This window comes from Microcebus murinus, chromosome 1 (assembly GCF_040939455.1).
Source record: "Microcebus murinus isolate Inina chromosome 1, M.murinus_Inina_mat1.0, whole genome shotgun sequence".
In the NCBI taxonomy this organism is placed as follows: Eukaryota; Metazoa; Chordata; class Mammalia; order Primates; family Cheirogaleidae; genus Microcebus; species Microcebus murinus.
In genome coordinates this window covers 165092848-165109989 of record NC_134104.1, presented here as the reverse complement: position 1 = coordinate 165109989, position 17142 = coordinate 165092848, and the positions used below count along the sequence as shown (strand labels likewise).

The 17142-nt window shown below is 62.3% G+C and overlaps 5 pseudogenes; all 5 read left to right on the top strand.

The window, feature by feature from the left end:
- LOC142874610 (uncharacterized) lies at positions 1-119 on the top strand (annotated as a pseudogene).
- A 3848-nt stretch (positions 120-3967) lies between these two features.
- LOC142874786 (uncharacterized) lies at positions 3968-4086 on the top strand (annotated as a pseudogene).
- A 3838-nt stretch (positions 4087-7924) lies between these two features.
- On the top strand, positions 7925-8043 carry LOC142874831 (uncharacterized; annotated as a pseudogene).
- A 3850-nt stretch (positions 8044-11893) lies between these two features.
- Positions 11894-12012, top strand: LOC142874828 (uncharacterized; annotated as a pseudogene).
- A 3847-nt stretch (positions 12013-15859) lies between these two features.
- LOC142874827 (uncharacterized) lies at positions 15860-15978 on the top strand (annotated as a pseudogene).
- Positions 15979-17142: the final 1164 nt, after the last annotated feature.

Sequence of the window (17142 nt, the reverse complement as noted above, 5' to 3'; positions counted from 1 at the left end):
GTCCACGGCCACACCACCCCGAACGCGCCCGATCCCGTCGGGTCTCGGAAGCTAAGCAGGGTCGGGCCTGGTTAGAACTTGGATGGGAGACCGCCCGGGAATACCGGGTGCCGTAGGCTTCTTCTTTTTTTTTTTGCCTCTGGTTCTGTCGCGTTTCTGGGAGTGCGGGGGCGGCCCGGGGTGGGGGTGACCCCCACCCTCAGCGCCCGCCGCGGTGCCTGGCGCCCCAGCCCGCACCGTGGGGCCTCCTCTTGTCCCGAGCCGTGACACCGCCGCCACGCGGCAGCATGCGTGGCTTCTGGACTGTCAGGTCTCAGACCAAAGGTCTGCTCTGTGGGAGCCGACACGCTGGAGGAAACCTTGAGAGTCTGAGAGGGGAGGGAGTTCCAGAAGAAGGCCAGGATGTCATTTTGAGGGAGTATGTGACCAGAACTCCTCCCGTTGCTTTTGGGGTTCTATGGGCTACACGTAGGAATCTTTGGTGGTGGCACCTGATGTTCGGGGATCCGGAGTCACACCCAGACCTGCTCCACAGGCCTCCTTTTACTTTTCTCTTCGGATTCATTTTTTTTTTTTTTTTTTTTGAGACAGAGTCTCGGTTTGTTGCCCAGGCTGGAGTGAGTGCCGTGGCGTCAGCCTAGCTCACAGCAACTTCAAACTCCTGGGCTCGAGTGATCCTTCTGCCTCAGCCTCCCGGGTAGCTGGGACTGCAGGCATGCGCCACCATGCCCCGCTAATTTTTTATATATATATCAGTTGGCCAATTAATTTCTTTCTATTTATAGTAGAGACGGGGTCTCGCTCTTGCTCAGGCTGGTTTTGAACTCCTGACCTTGAGCAATCCGCCCGCCTCGGCCTCCCAAGAGCTAGGATTACAGGCGTGAGCCACAGCGCCCGGCCGGATTCATTATTTTTAAAAAGTGTCTCTTATCTCTATTATTGCATTTTCTTTTCTCTCTCTTTTCAAGCAGATGATGGGAGTCCAAGTATTAAGGTGACATGTGTTGCCCGTGCCCCCCTCCCCCCCCCGTGTTCTTATTCATTTACCCCTCATGTTGTTCCAGCATATTGTGGGGGCACCAATGTTAAGGACGGGTGCGTTGCCCTCTCCCAGCCTCCCCCCTCGGGTCAGAGCTTCAAGTGCGCCCATCCCCCAGTCGGTGCGTACCCACCCCATTCCTAATGGATGTGTATGCCCATCCCCTCCCCCCACCCGCCCGACACCCACCCGAAGAAGGTGATTCCTCTGTGTCCACTTAGGTGTCCATGGGTTCGTACCCATTTGCTGGTGAGCGCGAGCACGTGGTGCTCGTGTGTCCATTCTTGGGATACTTGGCTTACTGGAACGGGTTCCAGCTCTGGCCAGGAGAACCACGAGAGGTGCCCCCTCACCGCTGCTCCTCATAGCCGAATAGCACTCCGTGGTGTCCACGCGCCACATTTTATTTACCCACTCGTGGGTCGATGGGCACTCGGGTGGCTTCCAGGTCTTTGCGATTGTGACTTGTGCCCTGACACTAACCCTAACCCTTACCCAGCCCGTCTCCTCCACGGCCCCTGCCTGACTGACTCCTTCCCGCCCGGCCTATCACCTGTCACCGTCCTCTGCCCCTGCCTGACACGCTCCTCCCCGCCCGGGCCGTCACCGTCCTCGGCCCCTGCCTGACGGGGCTCCTCCGTGGCCTGGGCCTTCCAAGGGCTTGGTGTGGACGCTGGTTCCAGGACGCCCTCCCAGGAACCCGGTAGCAGGGCGGCCGCAGCGTCTCGCGCAACCCAACCGTCCGCCGGCTGGCCGCCGTCGCTAAGTGGCCTGCGGGGGACGTGCTCCCGCTGTGCCGTGGGGGCCCAGCCTGGTGTCTTCTCTGAGGCCCCGCGGCTGCCGCTCCCCGCAAGGGGATAGCCGCGGAGGTGGGGACCGCCTCCTCATGGGGACGTACACCCAGCTCTCCACGTCGGATTCCGGATTCCGGGGCTCTCTGTCCTGCCAGAAGGCCCAGCCGGCCTGCGGGTCCTCAGAGTGGCAAAAACATCCGAAAACTGAGATTGAGGGTCCGGTGGGTGTCTGCACTTTTGTGCTGGGCACCCCAGGGAGGCCCGGGGGCTGGCTGGACAACGCGGTCTGCTGGGCTGGGGGGGGGTTTGGAGGAGCAACTGATGCCCTTTGCACTTTGGGTAGCAAGTGTCTGAGGTGTCTCTGGGCCCTGTGCCATGTGGGGGCGGGGGCGGGGGCGGGGTGGGAGGAGGAGGAGGAGAAGGAGGAGGAGGAGGAGGAGGAGGAGGAGGTGGGAAGGGCCCGGGCCTGCAGTCGTGTTCCCCGGGGTGGCACAGCATGTGGCTTCTTCCACAGGCTGCTTGGCCTGGGCTCCCTGCACCTGGGCCTTTGGAGGACTGGCCCTGTGCTTGCCAACACTTCCTGCAGGGACCCAGAGCTGGGAGGTTGCATCTCTCAGCCCTGGGTCGGGCAGAGCCCCAGCGGGCCATGCCCACAACCTCTCTCAGCAGGGGTCCCCCAGAAGGCTCCTTTGGGACCAGGATTCTCTTGCGGGTGACTCTTTAAGGTCTGGCCCCTGGATGGAGGGGCACCAGGAGTAGAGGAGCAGGAAGGGGAAGGGGGTGGCCATGCGAGGGGACACTTTCAGGCCAAGTCCCAGCTTCAGTCTGATCCTCCTGGGAACCCCGGGGTGGACATCACACCTCCTGGTTGCCCCGCTCTGAGACAAGGAGCCGGGCTTCGCATTCCCACAGCAGCCAGTCGTGGGCTGAGGACACCTGGGGCGTTGGGAACTCCCTGGCTTCTCCTTGGTTTAACATCTGGAGCTGCTTGTGAATTGTGCCGCCACACACACCCGAGTGCAGGTGTCTTCTGCACAGACTGCGGGCCTCCCTCTTCTGAATGCCGCTAGCTCGCGACCCACCCACGGGTGAACCTGGTCAGGGTACTTTCTCTCAGGGGCAGACTCTGATCCGGGCGGGCTACCGGTGTCTCTGTTTGCTCCTTTCTTTCTTCCACTTCGGGAAAGGCTTCCTTACTGGGTGTGGAAATCTCCTATGCCTTTCCTCGCCTATTCTGTCAGCTCTAAAATTCTCTTTCGGTTGCCACCCTCACAGATGGATTAGGAAACTCTTTGCGGTGCACTCATTAGTGAAATGACCTCAATGACGCTGGAATCCAATATCTAATCGCCAATTTTTAGCGAGTCCACACGCCAGGGTGGTCGGGGTCCAATGCAGCCCCGGCCAGGCCCAGGCCCCTTGGACTGGGCCACAGGAGGACACAGAGGAGGGTCCCGGTCCCCACGGTAGGTAGAGGTGCGGGCAGTTCTCCAAGGGCTTGGGTGTTTTCCAGAGGGAGGAGATGGAGGGGACTGATTTCTTCAGCGCCCCACAAACCACGCCACCCCACCCCACCCATGGGACACATCCCGAGAGAGAGAGAGAGACGCCCCATACACTGGCTCCCCTCCCCCGTGCGCTGTGCCCCAGCCCTGGCCCGGGGGAATAGGCGGCCGCCGGGCCACAGGGTGGGGGGCGCAGCTGAAAGGGGTTGTGGGGGAGGGCCGCCCCTGGCTGGGGTCAAAGGGCGAGCGCCCCGCCCCTCCCGCCCGTGCGCAGTCAGCGGCCCCGGCGCGCTGGGGGTGGGGGGCGGGGAGGTGAAGGAGGCCAGGCGAGGAGAGGAGGGGGGCTGGAAGGGCTCCACCTTGGCGGGTCCAGCCGTGGAGGCGCATCTTGTGTGAGTGTGAGTGAGTGAGTGCGTGTGAGTGTGAGTGTGTGTGTATACAGAGACAGCCCCCAACCCCGGCCCGCCGCTCCCTGCCCGCCCCGCCCGTCACCCCCGTCCCTCGGAGCCCGCGGGACCCGGCCGGCGAACTCAACAGGCCCGACCCGGCGCGGGGCCTGGGGCGGGAGGAGGCGGCGGGGAAGCGCAGAGAGGCTCGGCTTCTTGAGCGGGGCAGGGGCGCCCTCCGCCGTCCACGGCCACACCACCCCGAACGCGCCCGATCCCGTCTGGTCTCGGAAGCTAAGCAGGCTCGGGCCTGGTTAGAACTTGGATGGGAGACCGCCCGGGAATACCGGGTGCCGTAGGCTTCTTCTTTTTTTTTTTGCCTCTGGTTCTGTCGCGTTTCTGGGAGTGCGGGGGCGGCCCGGGGTGGGGGTGACCCCCACCCTCAGCGCCCGCCGCGGTGCCTGGCGCCCCAGCCCGCACCGTGGGGCCTCCTCTTGTCCCGAGCCGTGACACCGCCGCCACGCGGCAGCATGCGTGGCTTCTGGACTGTCAGGTCTCAGACCAAAGGTCTGCTCTGTGGGAGCCGACACGCTGGAGGAAACCTTGAGAGTCTGAGAGGGGAGGGAGTTCCAGAAGAAGGCCAGGATGTCATTTTGAGGGAGTATGTGACCAGAACTCCTCCCGTTGCTTTTGGGGTTCTATGGGCTACACGTAGGAATCTTTGGTGGTGGCACCTGATGTTCGGGGATCCGGAGTCACACCCAGACCTGCTCCACAGGCCTCCTTTTACTTTTCTCTTCGGATTCATTTTTTTTTTTTTTTTTTTTTGAGACAGAGTCTCGGTTTGTTGCCCAGGCTAGAGTGAGTGCCGTGGCGTCAGCCTAGCTCACAGCAACTTCAAACTCCTGGGCTCGAGTGATCCTTCTGCCTCAGCCTCCCGGGTAGCTGGGACTGCAGGCATGCGCCACCATGCCCCGCTAATTTTTTATATATATATCAGTTGGCCAATTAATTTCTTTCTATTTATAGTAGAGACGGGGTCTCGCTCTTGCTCAGGCTGGTTTTGAACTCCTGACCTTGAGCAATCCGCCCGCCTCGGCCTCCCAAGAGCTAGGATTACAGGCGTGAGCCACAGCGCCCGGCCGGATTCATTATTTTTAAAAAGTGTCTCTTATCTCTATTATTGCATTTTCTTTTCTCTCTCTTTTCAAGCAGATGATGGGAGTCCAAGTATTAAGGTGACATGTGTTGCCCGTGCCCCCCTCCCCCCCCCCGTGTTCTTATTCATTTACCCCTCATGTTGTTCCAGCATATTGTGGGGGCACCAATGTTAAGGACGGGTGCGTTGCCCTCTCCCAGCCTCCCCCCTCGGGTCAGAGCTTCAAGTGCGCCCATCCCCCAGTCGGTGCGTACCCACCCCATTCCTAATGGATGTGTATGCCCATCCCCTCCCCCCACCCGCCCGACACCCACCCGAAGAAGGTGATTCCTCTGTGTCCACTTAGGTGTCCATGGGTTCGTACCCATTTGCTGGTGAGCGCGAGCACGTGGTGCTCGTGTGTCCATTCTTGGGATACTTGGCTTACTGGAACGGGTTCCAGCTCTGGCCAGGAGAACCACGAGAGGTGCCCCCTCACCGCTGCTCCTCATAGCCGAATAGCACTCCGTGGTGTCCACGCGCCACATTTTATTTACCCACTCGTGGGTCGATGGGCACTCGGGTGGCTTCCAGGTCTTTGCGATTGTGACTTGTGCCCTGACACTAACCCTAACCCTTACCCAGCCCGTCTCCTCCACGGCCCCTGCCTGACTGACTCCTTCCCGCCCGGCCTATCACCTGTCACCGTCCTCTGCCCCTGCCTGACACGCTCCTCCCCGCCCGGGCCGTCACCGTCCTCGGCCCCTGCCTGACGGGGCTCCTCCGTGGCCTGGGCCTTCCAAGGGCTTGGTGTGGACGCTGGTTCCAGGACGCCCTCCCAGGAACCCGGTAGCAGGGCGGCCGCAGCGTCTCGCGCAACCCAACCGTCCGCCGGCTGGCCGCCGTCGCTAAGTGGCCTGCGGGGGACGTGCTCCCGCTGTGCCGTGGGGGCCCAGCCTGGTGTCTTCTCTGAGGCCCCGCGGCTGCCGCTCCCCGCAAGGGGATAGCCGCGGAGGTGGGGACCGCCTCCTCATGGGGACGTACACCCAGCTCTCCACGTCGGATTCCGGATTCCGGGGCTCTCTGTCCTGCCAGAAGGCCCAGCTGGCCTGCGGGTCCTCAGAGTGGCAAAAACATCCGAAAACTGAGATTGAGGGTCCGGTGGGTGTCTGCACTTTTGTGCTGGGCACCCCAGGGAGGCCCGGGGGCTGGCTGGACAACGCGGTCTGCTGGGCTGGGGGGGGGTTTGGAGGAGCAACTGATGCCCTTTGCACTTTGGGTAGCAAGTGTCTGAGGTGTCTCTGGGCCCTGTGCCATGTGGGGGCGGGGGCGGGGGCGGGGTGGGAGGAGGAGGAGGAGGAGGAGGAGGAGGAGGAGGTGGGAAGGGCCCGGGCCTGCAGTCGTGTTCCCCGGGGTGGCACAGCATGTGGCTTCTTCCACAGGCTGCTTGGCCTGGGCTCCCTGCACCTGGGCCTTTGGAGGACTGGCCCTGTGCTTGCCAACACTTCCTGCAGGGACCCAGAGCTGGGAGGTTGCATCTCTCAGCCCTGGGTCGGGCAGAGCCCCAGCGGGCCATGCCCACAACCTCTCTCAGCAGGGGTCCCCCAGAAGGCTCCTTTGGGACCAGGATTCTCTTGCGGGTGACTCTTTAAGGTCTGGCCCCTGGATGGAGGGGCACCAGGAGTAGAGGAGCAGGAAGGGGAAGGGGGTGGCCATGCGAGGGGACACTTTCAGGCCAAGTCCCAGCTTCAGTCTGATCCTCCTGGGAACCCCGGGGTGGACATCACACCTCCTGGTTGCCCCGCTCTGAGACAAGGAGCCGGGCTTCGCATTCCCACAGCAGCCAGTCGTGGGCTGAGGACACCTGGGGCGTTGGGAACTCCCTGGCTTCTCCTTGGTTTAACATCTGGAGCTGCTTGTGAATTGTGCCGCCACACACACCCGAGTGCAGGTGTCTTCTGCACAGACTGCGGGCCTCGCTCTTCTGAATGCCGCTAGCTCGCGACCCACCCACGGGTGAACCTGGTCAGGGTACTTTCTCTCAGGGGCAGACTCTGATCCGGGCGGGCTACCGGTGTCTCTGTTTGCTCCTTTCTTTCTTCCACTTCGGGAAAGGCTTCCTTACTGGGTGTGGAAATCTCCTATGCCTTTCCTCGCCTATTCTGTCAGCTCTAAAATTCTCTTTCGGTTGCCACCCTCACAGATGGATTAGGAAACTCTTTGCGGTGCACTCATTAGTGAAATGACCTCAATGACGCTGGAATCCAATATCTAATCGCCAATTTTTAGCGAGTCCACACGCCAGGGTGGTCGGGGTCCAATGCAGCCCCGGCCAGGCCCAGGCCCCTTGGACTGGGCCACAGGAGGACACAGAGGAGGGTCCCGGCCCCCACGGTAGGTAGAGGTGCGGGCAGTTCTCCAAGGGCTTGGGTGTTTTCCAGAGGGAGGAGATGGAGGGGACTGATTTCTTCAGCGCCCCACAAACCACGCCACCCCACCCCACCCATGGGACACATCCCGAGAGAGAGAGAGAGACGCCCCATACACTGGCTCCCCTCCCCCGTGCGCTGTGCCCCAGCCCTGGCCCGGGGGAATAGGCGGCCGCCGGGCCACAGGGTGGGGGGCGCAGCTGAAAGGGGTTGTGGGGGAGGGCCGCCCCTGGCTGGGGTCAAAGGGCGAGCGCCCCGCCCCTCCCGCCCGTGCGCAGTCAGCGGCCCCGGCGCGCTGGGGGTGGGGGGCGGGGAGGTGAAGGAGGCCAGGCGAGGAGAGGAGGGGGGCTGGAAGGGCTCCACCTTGGCGGGTCCAGCCGTGGAGGCGCATCTTGTGTGAGTGTGAGTGAGTGAGTGCGTGTGAGTGTGAGTGTGTGTGTATACAGAGACAGCCCCCAACCCCGGCCCGCCGCTCCCTGCCCGCCCCGCCCGTCACCCCCGTCCCTCGGAGCCCGCGGGACCCGGCCGGCGAACTCAACAGGCCCGACCCGGCGCGGGGCCTGGGGCGGGAGGAGGCGGCGGGGAAGCGCAGAGAGGCTCGGCTTCTTGAGCGGGGCAGGGGCGCCCTCCGCCGTCCACGGCCACACCACCCCGAACGCGCCCGATCCCGTCTGGTCTCGGAAGCTAAGCAGGGTCGGGCCTGGTTAGAACTTGGATGGGAGACCGCCCGGGAATACCGGGTGCCGTAGGCTTCTTCTTTTTTTTTTTGCCTCTGGTTCTGTCGCGTTTCTGGGAGTGCGGGGGCGGCCCGGGGTGGGGGTGACCCCCACCCTCAGCGCCCGCCGCGGTGCCTGGCGCCCCAGCCCGCACCGTGGGGCCTCCTCTTGTCCCGAGCCGTGACACCGCCGCCACGCGGCAGCATGCGTGGCTTCTGGACTGTCAGGTCTCAGACCAAAGGTCTGCTCTGTGGGAGCCGACACGCTGGAGGAAACCTTGAGAGTCTGAGAGGGGAGGGAGTTCCAGAAGAAGGCCAGGATGTCATTTTGAGGGAGTATGTGACCAGAACTCCTCCCGTTGCTTTTGGGGTTCTATGGGCTACACGTAGGAATCTTTGGTGGTGGCACCTGATGTTCGGGGATCCGGAGTCACACCCAGACCTGCTCCACAGGCCTCCTTTTACTTTTCTCTTCGGATTCATTTTTTTTTTTTTTTTTTGAGACAGAGTCTCGGTTTGTTGCCCAGGCTAGAGTGAGTGCCGTGGCGTCAGCCTAGCTCACAGCAACTTCAAACTCCTGGGCTCGAGTGATCCTTCTGCCTCAGCCTCCCGGGTAGCTGGGACTGCAGGCATGCGCCACCATGCCCCGCTAATTTTTTATATATATATCAGTTGGCCAATTAATTTCTTTCTATTTATAGTAGAGACGGGGTCTCGCTCTTGCTCAGGCTGGTTTTGAACTCCTGACCTTGAGCAATCCGCCCGCCTCGGCCTCCCAAGAGCTAGGATTACAGGCGTGAGCCACAGCGCCCGGCCGGATTCATTATTTTTAAAAAGTGTCTCTTATCTCTATTATTGCATTTTCTTTTCTCTCTCTTTTCAAGCAGATGATGGGAGTCCAAGTATTAAGGTGACATGTGTTGCCCGTGCCCCCCTCCCCCCCCCGTGTTCTTATTCATTTACCCCTCATGTTGTTCCAGCATATTGTGGGGGCACCAATGTTAAGGACGGGTGCGTTGCCCTCTCCCAGCCTCCCCCCTCGGGTCAGAGCTTCAAGTGCGCCCATCCCCCAGTCGGTGCGTACCCACCCCATTCCTAATGGATGTGTATGCCCATCCCCTCCCCCCACCCGCCCGACACCCACCCGAAGAAGGTGATTCCTCTGTGTCCACTTAGGTGTCCATGGGTTCGTACCCATTTGCTGGTGAGCGCGAGCACGTGGTGCTCGTGTGTCCATTCTTGGGATACTTGGCTTACTGGAACGGGTTCCAGCTCTGGCCAGGAGAACCACGAGAGGTGCCCCCTCACCGCTGCTCCTCATAGCCGAATAGCACTCCGTGGTGTCCACGCGCCACATTTTATTTACCCACTCGTGGGTCGATGGGCACTCGGGTGGCTTCCAGGTCTTTGCGATTGTGACTTGTGCCCTGACACTAACCCTAACCCTTACCCAGCCCGTCTCCTCCACGGCCCCTGCCTGACTGACTCCTTCCCGCCCGGCCTATCACCTGTCACCGTCCTCTGCCCCTGCCTGACACGCTCCTCCCCGCCCGGGCCGTCACCGTCCTCGGCCCCTGCCTGACGGGGCTCCTCCGTGGCCTGGGCCTTCCAAGGGCTTGGTGTGGACGCTGGTTCCAGGACGCCCTCCCAGGAACCCGGTAGCAGGGCGGCCGCAGCGTCTCGCGCAACCCAACCGTCCGCCGGCTGGCCGCCGTCGCTAAGTGGCCTGCGGGGGACGTGCTCCCGCTGTGCCGTGGGGGCCCAGCCTGGTGTCTTCTCTGAGGCCCCGCGGCTGCCGCTCCCCGCAAGGGGATAGCCGCGGAGGTGGGGACCGCCTCCTCATGGGGACGTACACCCAGCTCTCCACGTCGGATTCCGGATTCCGGGGCTCTCTGTCCTGCCAGAAGGCCCAGCCGGCCTGCGGGTCCTCAGAGTGGCAAAAACATCCGAAAACTGAGATTGAGGGTCCGGTGGGTGTCTGCACTTTTGTGCTGGGCACCCCAGGGAGGCCCGGGGGCTGGCTGGACAACGCGGTCTGCTGGGCTGGGGGGGGGTTTGGAGGAGCAACTGATGCCCTTTGCACTTTGGGTAGCAAGTGTCTGAGGTGTCTCTGGGCCCTGTGCCATGTGGGGGCGGGGGCGGGGGCGGGGTGGGAGGAGGAGGAGGAGAAGGAGGAGGAGGAGGAGGAGGAGGAGGAGGTGGGAAGGGCCCGGGCCTGCAGTCCTGTTCCCCGGGGTGGCACAGCATGTGGCTTCTTCCACAGGCTGCTTGGCCTGGGCTCCCTGCACCTGGGCCTTTGGAGGACTGGCCCTGTGCTTGCCAACACTTCCTGCAGGGACCCAGAGCTGGGAGGTTGCATCTCTCAGCCCTGGGTCGGGCAGAGCCCCAGCGGGCCATGCCCACAACCTCTCTCAGCAGGGGTCCCCCAGAAGGCTCCTTTGGGACCAGGATTCTCTTGCGGGTGACTCTTTAAGGTCTGGCCCCTGGATGGAGGGGCACCAGGAGTAGAGGAGCAGGAAGGGGAAGGGGGTGGCCATGCGAGGGGACACTTTCAGGCCAAGTCCCAGCTTCAGTCTGATCCTCCTGGGAACCCCGGGGTGGACATCACACCTCCTGGTTGCCCCGCTCTGAGACAAGGAGCCGGGCTTCGCATTCCCACAGCAGCCAGTCGTGGGCTGAGGACACCTGGGGCGTTGGGAACTCCCTGGCTTCTCCTTGGTTTAACATCTGGAGCTGCTTGTGAATTGTGCCGCCACACACACCCGAGTGCAGGTGTCTTCTGCACAGACTGCGGGCCTCGCTCTTCTGAATGCCGCTAGCTCGCCACCCACCCACGGGTGAACCTGGTCAGGGTACTTTCTCTCAGGGGCAGACTCTGATCCGGGCGGGCTACCGGTGTCTCTGTTTGCTCCTTTCTTTCTTCCACTTCGGGAAAGGCTTCCTTACTGGGTGTGGAAATCTCCTATGCCTTTCCTCGCCTATTCTGTCAGCTCTAAAATTCTCTTTCGGTTGCCACCCTCACAGATGGATTAGGAAACTCTTTGCGGTGCACTCATTAGTGAAATGACCTCAATGACGCTGGAATCCAATATCTAATCGCCAATTTTTAGCGAGTCCACACGCCAGGGTGGTCGGGGTCCAATGCAGCCCCGGCCAGGCCCAGGCCCCTTGGACTGGGCCACAGGAGGACACAGAGGAGGGTCCCGGCCCCCACGGTAGGTAGAGGTGCGGGCAGTTCTCCAAGGGCTTGGGTGTTTTCCAGAGGGAGGAGATGGAGGGGACTGATTTCTTCAGCGCCCCACAAACCACGCCACCCCACCCCACCCATGGGACACATCCCGAGAGAGAGAGAGAGAGAGACGCCCCATACACTGGCTCCCCTCCCCCGTGCGCTGTGCCCCAGCCCTGGCCCGGGGGAATAGGCGGCCGCCGGGCCACAGGGTGGGGGGCGCAGCTGAAAGGGGTTGTGGGGGAGGGCCGCCCCTGGCTGGGGTCAAAGGGCGAGCGCCCCGCCCCTCCCGCCCGTGCGCAGTCAGCGGCCCCGGCGCGCTGGGGGTGGGGGGCGGGGAGGTGAAGGAGGCCAGGCGAGGAGAGGAGGGGGGCTGGAAGGGCTCCACCTTGGCGGGTCCAGCCGTGGAGGCGCATCTTGTGTGAGTGTGAGTGAGTGAGTGCGTGTGAGTGTGAGTGTGTGTGTATACAGAGACAGCCCCCAACCCCGGCCCGCCGCTCCCTGCCCGCCCCGCCCGTCACCCCCGTCCCTCGGAGCCCGCGGGACCCGGCCGGCGAACTCAACAGGCCCGACCCGGCGCGGGGCCTGGGGCGGGAGGAGGCGGCGGGGAAGCGCAGAGAGGCTCGGCTTCTTGAGCGGGGCAGGGGCGCCCTCCGCCGTCCACGGCCACACCACCCCGAACGCGCCCGATCCCGTCTGGTCTCGGAAGCTAAGCAGGGTCGGGCCTGGTTAGAACTTGGATGGGAGACCGCCCGGGAATACCGGGTGCCGTAGGCTTCTTCTTTTTTTTTTTGCCTCTGGTTCTGTCGCGTTTCTGGGAGTGCGGGGGCGGCCCGGGGTGGGGGTGACCCCCACCCTCAGCGCCCGCCGCGGTGCCTGGCGCCCCAGCCCGCACCGTGGGGCCTCCTCTTGTCCCGAGCCGTGACACCGCCGCCACGCGGCAGCATGCGTGGCTTCTGGACTGTCAGGTCTCAGACCAAAGGTCTGCTCTGTGGGAGCCGACACGCTGGAGGAAACCTTGAGAGTCTGAGAGGGGAGGGAGTTCCAGAAGAAGGCCAGGATGTCATTTTGAGGGAGTATGTGACCAGAACTCCTCCCGTTGCTTTTGGGGTTCTATGGGCTACACGTAGGAATCTTTGGTGGTGGCACCTGATGTTCGGGGATCCGGAGTCACACCCAGACCTGCTCCACAGGCCTCCTTTTACTTTTCTCTTCGGATTCATTTTTTTTTTTTTTTTTTTGAGACAGAGTCTCGGTTTGTTGCCCAGGCTAGAGTGAGTGCCGTGGCGTCAGCCTAGCTCACAGCAACTTCAAACTCCTGGGCTCGAGTGATCCTTCTGCCTCAGCCTCCCGGGTAGCTGGGACTGCAGGCATGCGCCACCATGCCCCGCTAATTTTTTATATATATATCAGTTGGCCAATTAATTTCTTTCTATTTATAGTAGAGACGGGGTCTCGCTCTTGCTCAGGCTGGTTTTGAACTCCTGACCTTGAGCAATCCGCCCGCCTCGGCCTCCCAAGAGCTAGGATTACAGGCGTGAGCCACAGCGCCCGGCCGGATTCATTATTTTTAAAAAGTGTCTCTTATCTCTATTATTGCATTTTCTTTTCTCTCTCTTTTCAAGCAGATGATGGGAGTCCAAGTATTAAGGTGACATGTGTTGCCCGTGCCCCCCTCCCCCCCCCGTGTTCTTATTCATTTACCCCTCATGTTGTTCCAGCATATTGTGGGGGCACCAATGTTAAGGACGGGTGCGTTGCCCTCTCCCAGCCTCCCCCCTCGGGTCAGAGCTTCAAGTGCGCCCATCCCCCAGTCGGTGCGTACCCACCCCATTCCTAATGGATGTGTATGCCCATCCCCTCCCCCCACCCGCCCGACACCCACCCGAAGAAGGTGATTCCTCTGTGTCCACTTAGGTGTCCATGGGTTCGTACCCATTTGCTGGTGAGCGCGAGCACGTGGTGCTCGTGTGTCCATTCTTGGGATACTTGGCTTACTGGAACGGGTTCCAGCTCTGGCCAGGAGAACCACGAGAGGTGCCCCCTCACCGCTGCTCCTCATAGCCGAATAGCACTCCGTGGTGTCCACGCGCCACATTTTATTTACCCACTCGTGGGTCGATGGGCACTCGGGTGGCTTCCAGGTCTTTGCGATTGTGACTTGTGCCCTGACACTAACCCTAACCCTTACCCAGCCCGTCTCCTCCACGGCCCCTGCCTGACTGACTCCTTCCCGCCCGGCCTATCACCTGTCACCGTCCTCTGCCCCTGCCTGACACGCTCCTCCCCGCCCGGGCCGTCACCGTCCTCGGCCCCTGCCTGACGGGGCTCCTCCGTGGCCTGGGCCTTCCAAGGGCTTGGTGTGGACGCTGGTTCCAGGACGCCCTCCCAGGAACCCGGTAGCAGGGCGGCCGCAGCGTCTCGCGCAACCCAACCGTCCGCCGGCTGGCCGCCGTCGCTAAGTGGCCTGCGGGGGACGTGCTCCCGCTGTGCCGTGGGGGCCCAGCCTGGTGTCTTCTCTGAGGCCCCGCGGCTGCCGCTCCCCGCAAGGGGATAGCCGCGGAGGTGGGGACCGCCTCCTCATGGGGACGTACACCCAGCTCTCCACGTCGGATTCCGGATTCCGGGGCTCTCTGTCCTGCCAGAAGGCCCAGCCGGCCTGCGGGTCCTCAGAGTGGCAAAAACATCCGAAAACTGAGATTGAGGGTCCGGTGGGTGTCTGCACTTTTGTGCTGGGCACCCCAGGGAGGCCCGGGGGCTGGCTGGACAACGCGGTCTGCTGGGCTGGGGGGGGGTTTGGAGGAGCAACTGATGCCCTTTGCACTTTGGGTAGCAAGTGTCTGAGGTGTCTCTGGGCCCTGTGCCATGTGGGGGCGGGGGCGGGGGCGGGGTGGGAGGAGGAGGAGGAGAAGGAGGAGGAGGAGGAGGAGGAGGAGGAGGTGGGAAGGGCCCGGGCCTGCAGTCGTGTTCCCCGGGGTGGCACAGCATGTGGCTTCTTCCACAGGCTGCTTGGCCTGGGCTCCCTGCACCTGGGCCTTTGGAGGACTGGCCCTGTGCTTGCCAACACTTCCTGCAGGGACCCAGAGCTGGGAGGTTGCATCTCTCAGCCCTGGGTCGGGCAGAGCCCCAGCGGGCCATGCCCACAACCTCTCTCAGCAGGGGTCCCCCAGAAGGCTCCTTTGGGACCAGGATTCTCTTGCGGGTGACTCTTTAAGGTCTGGCCCCTGGATGGAGGGGCACCAGGAGTAGAGGAGCAGGAAGGGGAAGGGGGTGGCCATGCGAGGGGACACTTTCAGGCCAAGTCCCAGCTTCAGTCTGATCCTCCTGGGAACCCCGGGGTGGACATCACACCTCCTGGTTGCCCCGCTCTGAGACAAGGAGCCGGGCTTCGCATTCCCACAGCAGCCAGTCGTGGGCTGAGGACACCTGGGGCGTTGGGAACTCCCTGGCTTCTCCTTGGTTTAACATCTGGAGCTGCTTGTGAATTGTGCCGCCACACACACCCGAGTGCAGGTGTCTTCTGCACAGACTGCGGGCCTCCCTCTTCTGAATGCCGCTAGCTCGCGACCCACCCACGGGTGAACCTGGTCAGGGTACTTTCTCTCAGGGGCAGACTCTGATCCGGGCGGGCTACCGGTGTCTCTGTTTGCTCCTTTCTTTCTTCCACTTCGGGAAAGGCTTCCTTACTGGGTGTGGAAATCTCCTATGCCTTTCCTCGCCTATTCTGTCAGCTCTAAAATTCTCTTTCGGTTGCCACCCTCACAGATGGATTAGGAAACTCTTTGCGGTGCACTCATTAGTGAAATGACCTCAATGACGCTGGAATCCAATATCTAATCGCCAATTTTTAGCGAGTCCACACGCCAGGGTGGTCGGGGTCCAATGCAGCCCCGGCCAGGCCCAGGCCCCTTGGACTGGGCCACAGGAGGACACAGAGGAGGGTCCCGGTCCCCACGGTAGGTAGAGGTGCGGGCAGTTCTCCAAGGGCTTGGGTGTTTTCCAGAGGGAGGAGATGGAGGGGACTGATTTCTTCAGCGCCCCACAAACCACGCCACCCCACCCCACCCATGGGACACATCCCGAGAGAGAGAGAGAGACGCCCCATACACTGGCTCCCCTCCCCCGTGCGCTGTGCCCCAGCCCTGGCCCGGGGGAATAGGCGGCCGCCGGGCCACAGGGTGGGGGGCGCAGCTGAAAGGGGTTGTGGGGGAGGGCCGCCCCTGGCTGGGGTCAAAGGGCGAGCGCCCCGCCCCTCCCGCCCGTGCGCAGTCAGCGGCCCCGGCGCGCTGGGGGTGGGGGGCGGGGAGGTGAAGGAGGCCAGGCGAGGAGAGGAGGGGGGCTGGAAGGGCTCCACCTTGGCGGGTCCAGCCGTGGAGGCGCATCTTGTGTGAGTGTGAGTGAGTGAGTGCGTGTGAGTGTGAGTGTGTGTGTATACAGAGACAGCCCCCAACCCCGGCCCGCCGCTCCCTGCCCGCCCCGCCCGTCACCCCCGTCCCTCGGAGCCCGCGGGACCCGGCCGGCGAACTCAACAGGCCCGACCCGGCGCGGGGCCTGGGGCGGGAGGAGGCGGCGGGGAAGCGCAGAGAGGCTCGGCTTCTTGAGCGGGGCAGGGGCGCCCTCCGCCGTCCACGGCCACACCACCCCGAACGCGCCCGATCCCGTCTGGTCTCGGAAGCTAAGCAGGGTCGGGCCTGGTTAGAACTTGGATGGGAGACCGCCCGGGAATACCGGGTGCCGTAGGCTTCTTCTTTTTTTTTTTGCCTCTGGTTCTGTCGCGTTTCTGGGAGTGCGGGGGCGGCCCGGGGTGGGGGTGACCCCCACCCTCAGCGCCCGCCGCGGTGCCTGGCGCCCCAGCCCGCACCGTGGGGCCTCCTCTTGTCCCGAGCCGTGACACCGCCGCCACGCGGCAGCATGCGTGGCTTCTGGACTGTCAGGTCTCAGACCAAAGGTCTGCTCTGTGGGAGCCGACACGCTGGAGGAAACCTTGAGAGTCTGAGAGGGGAGGGAGTTCCAGAAGAAGGCCAGGATGTCATTTTGAGGGAGTATGTGACCAGAACTCCTCCCGTTGCTTTTGGGGTTCTATGGGCTACACGTAGGAATCTTTGGTGGTGGCACCTGATGTTCGGGGATCCGGAGTCACACCCAGACCTGCTCCACAGGCCTCCTTTTACTTTTCTCTTCGGATTCATTTTTTTTTTTTTTTTTTTTGAGACAGAGTCTCGGTTTGTTGCCCAGGCTAGAGTGAGTGCCGTGGCGTCAGCCTAGCTCACAGCAACTTCAAACTCCTGGGCTCGAGTGATCCTTCTGCCTCAGCCTCCCGGGTAGCTGGGACTGCAGGCATGCGCCACCATGCCCCGCTAATTTTTTATATATATATCAGTTGGCCAATTAATTTCTTTCTATTTATAGTAGAGACGGGGTCTCGCTCTTGCTCAGGCTGGTTTTGAACTCCTGACCTTGAGCAATCCGCCCGCCTCGGCCTCCCAAGAGCTAGGATTACAGGCGTGAGCCACAGCGCCCGGCCGGATTCATTATTTTTAAAAAGTGTCTCTTATCTCTATTATTGCATTTTCTTTTCTCTCTCTTTTCAAGCAGATGATGGGAGTCCAAGTATTAAGGTGACATGTGTTGCCCGTGCCCCCCTCCCCCCCCCGTGTTCTTATTCATTTACCCCTCATGTTGTTCCAGCATATTGTGGGGGCACCAATGTTAAGGACGGGTGCGTTGCCCTCTCCCAGCCTCCCCCCTCGGGTCAGAGCTTCAAGTGCGCCCATCCCCCAGTCGGTGCGTACCCACCCCATTCCTAATGGATGTGTATGCCCATCCCCTCCCCCCACCCGCCCGACACCCACCCGAAGAAGGTGATTCCTCTGTGTCCACTTAGGTGTCCATGGGTTCGTACCCATT